This window comes from Schistocerca nitens, chromosome 4, assembly GCF_023898315.1.
Source record: "Schistocerca nitens isolate TAMUIC-IGC-003100 chromosome 4, iqSchNite1.1, whole genome shotgun sequence".
Classification (NCBI taxonomy): domain Eukaryota; kingdom Metazoa; phylum Arthropoda; class Insecta; order Orthoptera; family Acrididae; genus Schistocerca; species Schistocerca nitens.
Genome location: NC_064617.1, coordinates 355,756,771 through 355,765,546, shown reverse-complemented (window position 1 = coordinate 355,765,546; position 8,776 = coordinate 355,756,771).

The following is an 8,776-nucleotide window of genomic DNA, read 5'->3' as shown; positions in this document are numbered from 1 at the left end:
TCATGGAGGGGGCTTGCGCCCCTTGTTGTTTTGCATGGCACTATCACAGCAGGTCTACGTTGATGTTTTAAGCACCTTCTTGCTTCTCACAGTTAAAGATTCGGGGATTGCGATTGCATCTTTCAACACGATCGAGCACCTATTCACAACGCACGGCCTGTGGCGGACTGGTTACACAACAATAACATTCCTGTAATGGACTGGCCTGCACGGAGTCCTGACGTGAATCCTATAGAACACCTTTGGGATATTTTGGAACGCCGACATGGTGCCAGGCCTCACCGACCGACATCGATACCTCTCCTGAGTGCAGCACTCCGTGAAGAACGGGCTGCAGTTCCCCAAGAAACCTTCCAACACCCGACTGAACGTATGCCTGCGAGAGTGGAAGCTGTCATCAAGGCTAAGGGTGGGCCAACACCATATTGAATTCCAGCATTACCTATGGTTGGCGCCACGAACTTGTAAGTCATTTTCAGCCACGTGTCCGAATACCTTTGATCACATAGTGTACCTTGCGGCATTGCTTTTAATCATAGTGTTAGTTTTCATATTTATTTAGCTTAGTGTGTTTCTGAATGCTCTATTCCCGTCGTGGCGTTTGACTCTGTTATCATCTTGTGGTGGGACTACTGCCGATCCTATAGCGCCGCGGACCGCACAAAGCGGCCAGTATTTTCATTTCTCCGTCCAAGGCGACGTATTAGAGTAGTGTCGGAGCTTCTCACACTGTTGTAAAAGTCCTTCGCGTGCTCCTCAATTCTGTGGAGCACTCTGTGTTCCTCCGTTACTTCGTGTAAGTAGCAGGCGGGAAAGTTTCGCGGTACATGGACTATCCTCCTCAGTGCTTCACTTTGCTAGCGATGTAGCTTTTCCAGGTGGGTTCTTCCTGCTGCGCCCGAAACAGGGCTGAAAGAGAAGCCTGCTCCGTAATCTTCCCTCATACACGTTTTTCAAGAAGGAATGGTCAGTATTTAGGAGTATGACCGGTATGATCATTCGAAGCAAAAAAGTCCAATAAGCATCGGCTCTAAAATGCTTACGTTAAAAGCGATGAGCAGTTGTTCATCATCGCTAACCAGAAAGACGTCTCTTCTGCTGAACAAGTGTTCAAAGCACTCAAGGTATACATTTTGGCGCCCACGTTTACTGGACGTTTTTGCTTCGGCACAAAGGATGTGACATATTCCTCAATATTGAACATTCCTTGTAGGACAAAGTGTATACAGAATATGCGAGGGACGTTCAATAGGTAACACAACACTTTGTTTCGGCCAACTTTGGATGAAAAAATGCGGTAGTTGTTATGGGACATTGTGGAATATTCCCACCTGAGCCCCTATACTTTCATGAAATTCCGACTGCGTCTGTAACGGAGGTGCTTTCCAAGTGGAGAGCTGTCATTGATTTCCTTTTGGTCAAAAACAAAGCATCTCAGGTCTTCATAGGCGCTTGCAGAATGTCTACAGAGACCTGGCAGTGAACAAAAGCACGGTAAGTTGTTGGACCAGGCGTCTGTCATCGCAATAGGGTCGCGCAAACATGTCCGATCTCCCGCATGCCAGCCGGCGGCAGACAGCTGTGATTCCTGCAATGTTGAAAAGTGCGGATACTCTCATTCGAGATGACTGACGAATCAAAGTCAATTACCTCGCTACTCAACTGGTCTTCTCTGTTGGTACTGCTCGTCGACCAGTTAGGGTACTCAAATGTGTGTGCCCGCTGGGTCTTCGCCACATAACAGAGAACGATAAAAACTACGAAGAACCATCTATGCAAGCAATTGCATATTACGAGACTGATAGTGACAATTTTTTGTCAAACATCGTCACAGGCGATGAAAGATTGATTCTTCACTTCGAACTGGAAACAAACCAGCAGTCCATGGAGTGGCGCCACACCACCTCTTCTCCGACGAGAAAGTTCAAAGCCGCACCCTCAGCTGGTAAAATGTTGGCGGCGGTCTTCTGCGAAAGTGAAAGGGTAATTCTGTTTGAGGTCCTCCGTCACGGTGCAACATAACTCTGAACTGTATTGTGTTACCTTCAGGAAATTGGAAAAAAAAGAAAGACTGCAGCGTGTTTGTCGCCATAAGAATGCGAACGAACTTCTCCCTATCCATGACACCAGCAACCATAAAAAAACGCAAAGTATATCTATTTAAAAAAGATGATAAAAATGCTCTTAACGTCTTTTTAAGAGACAATCTTCACTCCTTCCGATCTGATCATGTAAGAGTAGAAAAGTTGTGGAATGTTTTCAAAGAGATAGTATCGACAGCAATTGAGAGATATATACCAAATAAATTAATAAGTGATGGCACTGATCCCTCATGGTACGCAAAATGGGTCAGATCGTTGTTGTAGAAGCAACGATAAAAGCACGCCAAATTTAAAAGAACGCAAAATCCCCAAGATTGGCGAAATTTTGCAGAAGTTCGAAATATAGCCCGTACTTCAATGCGAGATGCTTTTAATAATTTCCACCAAGAAATTCTGTCTCATCGGAATCTGGCAGAAAATGTAGAGAGATTCTGGTCATACATAAAGCACACCAGTGGCAAGACGCAATCAATACCTTCGCTGCGCGATAACAACGGTGAAGTCACTGATGGCACTGCCACTAAAGCAGAGTTATTAAACACGGTTTTCCGAAACTCCTTCACCAAAGAAGACGAAGTAAATATTCCTGAATTCCAATATAGAACAACTTCCAAGATGGGAAACATAGAAGTAGATATCCTCGGTGTAGCAAAGCAGCTTAAATCACTTAATAAAGGCAAGGCCTCCGGTACAGATTGTCTACCAGTAAGGTTCCTTTCAGAGTATGCTGATATCATAGCTCCATATTTAGCAATTATATAAAACCGCTCGCTCGCAGAAAGATACGTACCTAAAGGCTGCAAAATTGCACAGGTCACACAAATACCCGAAAAGGGAAGTAGGAGTAATCCGCTGAATTACAGGTCCATATCACTAACGCCGATTTGCAGTAGGGTTTTGGAACATACACTGTGTTCGAACATTGTGAAGTACCTCGAAGAAAACGATTTATTGGCACATAGCACGGATTCAGAAAATATCGTTCTTGGGAAACACAACTAGCTCTTTATACTCATGAGGCAATAATGAGTGCTATCGACAGGGGATGTCAAGTTGATTCGATACTTTTAGATTTCCAGAAGGCTTTCGACACCGTTCCTCACAAGTGTCTTCTAACCAAACTGCATACCTATGGAATATCGCCTCAGTTGTGCGACTGGATTCGTGGTTTCCTGTTAGAACGGTCACAGTTCTTAGTAATTGACGGAAAGTCATCGAGTTTAACATAAGTAATATCCGGCGTTCCCCAAGGAAGTGTTATTGGCCCTCTGTTGTTCCTGATCTATGTTAACGACATGGGAGACAATCTGAGTAGTCGTCTTCAAATGTTTGCAGATGATGCTGACATTTACTGTCTTGTAAAGTCATCAGATGACCAAAACGATTTGCAAAACGATTTAGATAAGATATCTGTATGATGCGGAAAGTGGCAATTGACTCTGAATAAAGAAAAGTGCGAAGTTATTCACATGAGTACTAAAAGAAAACCTCTAAATTTAGATTACGTGATAAGTCACGCAAATCTGAAGGCTGTAAATTTAACTATATACTTAGGGATTACAATTACAAATAACCTAAATTGGAATGATCACATTGATAATGTTGTGGGTAGAGCAAACCAAAGACTGCGATTCATTGGCAGAACACTTAAAAGGTGCAACATGCCTACTAAAGAGACTGCTTACACCATGCTTGTCCGCCCTATTCTGGAGTATTGCTGTGCGGTGTGGGTTCCGCAACAGGTGGGACTGACGGATGACATCGAAAAAGTTCAAAGAAGGGCAGCTCGTTTTGTATTATCCCGAAATAAGGGAGATAGTGCTATAGACATGATACGTGGAGTGGCAATCATTAAAACAAAGGCGTTTTTCGTTGCGATGTGTTCTCACGTAATTTCAATCATCAGTTTTCTCCTCCGATTGCGTAAACATTCTGTTGGCACCCACCTACATACGGAGAAATGATTATCACGATAAAATAAGAGAAATCAGGGTTCGCACAGAAAAATTTCACAAAATGGCTCTGAGCACTATGGGACTTAACATCTATGGACATCAGTCCCCTAGAACTTAGAACTACTTAAACCTAACTAACCTAAGGACATCACACAACACCCAGTCATCACGAGGCAGAGAAAATCCCTGACCCCGCCGGGAATCGAACCCGGGAACCCGGGCGTGGGAAGCGAGAACGCTACCGCACGACCACGAGCTGTGGACAGAAAAATTTAAGTGCTCTTTTTTCCGTGCGACGTTCGAGAGTAGAACGGTAGAGAAACGGCTTGAAGATGGTTCATTGAACCCTCTGCCAGACACTTTATTGTGAATAGCAGAGTAATCACGTAGATGTAGATGTAGACAACGTAAGACCTCATACAAGCCTGCGAAACCGAGAGGATCTCTCAAAACTTCATTTGACTGGTCTTCCTCACCCATCCTGCAGTCCGGATGTCGCACATTCTGACATCCATCTGGTTCACCCACTGAAGGATGCGCTCCACAGGAAGCGGTTCGTGGATGATGGAGAAGTTATTGATGCAGCAAGACGTTGGCAATGACACCGACCAGTGGAGTGGTACTATGCGGGAATACACGTTGTTCCAGTAAGGTGGCGTAAGGCTTTTGCATTTAGCGGAGTTTATGTTGAAAAATAGGGTTTTGTAGCGAAAAGAGTGGGGAACAATACGATGTATTGGAGTCCTGAAAAAAAAAGCAATCTACTGTCAGAAGAAAATGTGTTGCATTACTTACTGAACGACTCTCGTATATGGTGTTACTCCTACCTTCTTGTGCTGCTGCGCTGAAATGCTATTTATTTACGTATGCAAGTTTGTAGTACCTGTTCGTTGTACGTCCTCTTCATGGGGTTTCAATTTTAATGCTCAGAAGTATAGTTCTCGTTTCAAGTTTCATTGAATAGTCACTTTTTCTGTCCCGACAGTTGTCACCATGTGATACCATTGTTCGTATGCGCTGTCAAAAACTGTGAAGTTATTTCGCTGTGGGATGTGTGCGGAAAATCGTTAAAAAAACGGCGAAAAATAGAATGTGCGTAACGTTTCCGAGGAATTTTTAGAAAAAAATCTTTCTCTGCCTGTACGGTCGACGGCAGTATTAAATTCCGAGTTTACCGTAGTTTATCTGTCGAATGTATTCGATGCGCGGTAAGCAAAATGCAACTGAGGTAAACTTTCCACTCTTGATTAAATCTTGCCCTGTCGCAGATAAAATATCTTGTCTGCGACGGCTTTTTCCGTTCTGTTATCATTGATTGATTTCTTGTGAAGTGTATTATCGGAGTTTTACGGTATATTAATTCGTTCTTTTTTAAAAAATGGAGTTAGACGTTTTACTGTGCGTCTGTTAGGACACGGTCTGACTACAGCTGCAACCCAATCCTCGCATGGCGCTGATTCCAGTGATCTGCGCAGAGGGCAGCACAGTTTCACGTTAAATGTATGAGTAATGCGATGATGAAGAGATTTAAAAAAAGTGTGATTGTAGAAGTTCCGGCTTCCGCCGGTTCTCTTTTAAAAGGACGAACGTGGCGATAAGCATGGTAGAAATTAACAGGTACATTTGACCAAAACTGCCTATCTTCTGGTGTCTTTACTGTGACTAGTATCGTACCTCATCTTTTCCAGCGGCAGTTTCTAATTATTGGGAGATTTCGTTTAACGTACCGTCGACATCGAGGTCGTTAGGAGACGGAGTACAAGCTCGGATTGTGTCAAGGATGGGGAACCAAATCGATCGTGCCCTTTTAAAGGATGCATCTCGGCATTTACCTGGGGCCATTTAGGGAAACTGCGGAAAACCTAAGTCTGGATGGCCGGATGTGGGTTTGAATCGTCGTCCTCCCAAATGCGAGTTCATTGTGTTAACCACTGCAGTACCTCGAGTTTCCCATTATTAATTAAAGGTATTTTAAACATAGCTGCACAACAGCAACGGTTCCACGTAATAGAATTATGAACAGCCGACCAGTTGCAATGGGTAAAGAAATCTTTACCTAGGTTTCAACAAATTTAAATTTGTCTTCTTCAGAAGGTGGCAATTTTACATTATACGGCGATGATACATCAGTCCATACTAATGTAAAATTGCCACCTCCTGAAGAAGACAAATTTAAATTTGTTGAAATCTAGGTAAAGATTTCTTTACCCATTGCAACTGGTCGGCTGTTCATAATTCTATTAATTAAAGGGTTGTAGGGGACAGCAGGGGTGATGTATAGACCAGAAGTCAGACAGATCTGGTAAAATCTTACATGTATTTCCATAAGCACCCACATGGAAATGCGAAGTAGCTTAGTTTAATTAAAACATCGGATACAACAAGCACAGGAATTGTGAAAATCTGACACAGTGAACGTCTTGCTGCATAATGCTTGTTATTGATCACGAGAAATAATAAACTGAAGCCCAGGCAGTGACAGTACATAGTACTATTGAGCAAGCGTGGTTATCTTTGTCGTCCTTACCGATCGATATGCAAACCGCTGCATTTATGATAGTTAACGACCGAAATAATAGCAGTTGAATTACCTTTAATGCAAAACAAATGGAGCCCGCATCTCGTGGTCGTGCGGTAGCGTTCTCGCTTCCCACGCCCGGGTTCCCGGGTTCGATTCCCGGCGGGGTCAGGGATTTTCTCTGCCTCGTGATGGCTGGGTGTTGTGTGCTGTCCTTAGGTTAGTTAGGTTTAAGTAGTTCTAAGTTCTAGGGGACTGATGACCATAGCTGTTAAGTCCCATAGTGCTCAAAGCCATTTGAACCAAAACAAATGGAACCGGAGTTGTAAGGTACTGAGAACAGTAGGCAAACTAAGAGACGTACAAATGGTGGCACTTTTTTTGTGCCACTTAACTCCACAGACCTGCTCCAACCAACAACTACAAGCAACTGACCACGAGGACACTGCCGTTAGTTTTGTTACCGAGAGCATCGCTTCCCAGTAACTGTCCGCCGGCAGAAATATCAGCCCGTAACCAATGTAACCAAAGTGACGGTTAAGTTTTGTTCTGGCCTACAGGGCTTGGTCTCACGGTTCCGAAGCTGGGTTCCCTGGAGTGGCCGCAACTCGTCGACAAGAGAGGGATAGGCTGGAGTCCCCCCGCCGCGAATAAGCAGTGGTCTGGGATTCAAAATAACGGCTCAAACAGCCTTTGTGGCTGTTCGCCATTTTGCAGATTATTAGGAATGTTTAAATCAAGGCTCGGAGAATTCCTTCGCCCCCATGAGACAACAGTGTTCTGGTTGATACAGAGGTGTAAAACTGCAAAATATTTTAAGGAGTAGATGTATTCACTGACCATGATTTGCTAGTTATGAGATGCAGACGAAAGCTGATGTACTGGAGAAAGGTAGAAGATTAAGGAGAATGATACTGCATAAGTTTAAATAAACGGAGTTTGTTTAGAATTTCAAGGGAAGCAAGTCAAAACAACACAGTTGGAGTAGATGACGTTCTCTCATCCAACCATGACAAAACTCCAGAAAGAAATTTTCGCTCTGCAGCAGAGTGTGGGCTGACAGGTTAAAAACTGTGTGACTCGAATTCGGGGCCTTCGCTTTTCGCTGGCAAGTGCTCTACCATCTGAGCTATCCAACCACGACTCACGATCTCTCCTCACAGCTCTACTTCCACCAACACTTGATCTCCTACCTTCCAAACTTCACAGAATCTCTCCTGCGAAACTTTGAGAACTAGGACTCCTGGAAGAAAGGATATTTCAGAGATATGGCTTACCCACAGGCTGGAGAATGTTTCCAGAAAGTAGGAGATGAGATACTGGCGGAAGTAAAGTTGTGAGCCTTGGGTAGCTCAGTCGGTAGAGGACTTGCCCTCGAAAGACATAGGGCCTCGATCCCTCACACGGTTTTAATCTGCCGGGAAGTTTCGTGACAGAACTATCCTAGCTGGCAAGTTGGATATAGACAAGCAAATTACCCCCAAACCTGAGAAGGCAGAAGCTGACAGGAGTGTCATGGAACCGTCAGTTTATAAAGTGATAGCTACAAAATACTAACACGAATTTTCCACAAATGAATGGAACAATTAATAGACGCCGACCTGGGTGAAGATCAGTTTGAGATCCAGAGAAATGTAGTAATACTAGAGACAGTAATGATCCAATGAAATGTCTTAGAAGATAGTTGCAAGAAAGTAAAACAGCTCTTGACAGTTTTGACTAGAACACACTCTTTGAAGTCCTGAAGTCATCAGCAATAGCACAGGGGAAGAAATTTTGTCTACAATTTCCACATAAACCATACCGCAGCTTCAAGAGTTGCAAAATTTTTAAGAGAGCTGGTAGTCAAGAAGAGATGCGGAGAGTATTACAGTTTTATTCAGACAAATATATTCAGCAAGCTGTGAAAGAAAACCGAGAGGAAATTGGAAAAAAGAAAAGTAATAAAAAGTTTGAGTCTATAATACAGTTATTCTATCAGAGAGAGGAAAGGAACTGGAACATCAGTTGGACGGCTTTGATAGTGTCTTGAAAAGAGGTTATAGAATATCGACAAAACTACAACAAAGAATATAGAGGATAATGGAGTTAAATCAGGCAATACTGGAGGAATTAGATTAAGGAATGACTGTAGTATATGGGCAACAAAATAACTGACGAGGGTCGAAGTAAAGAGGATGTATAGCGCTTACTAGCAATAA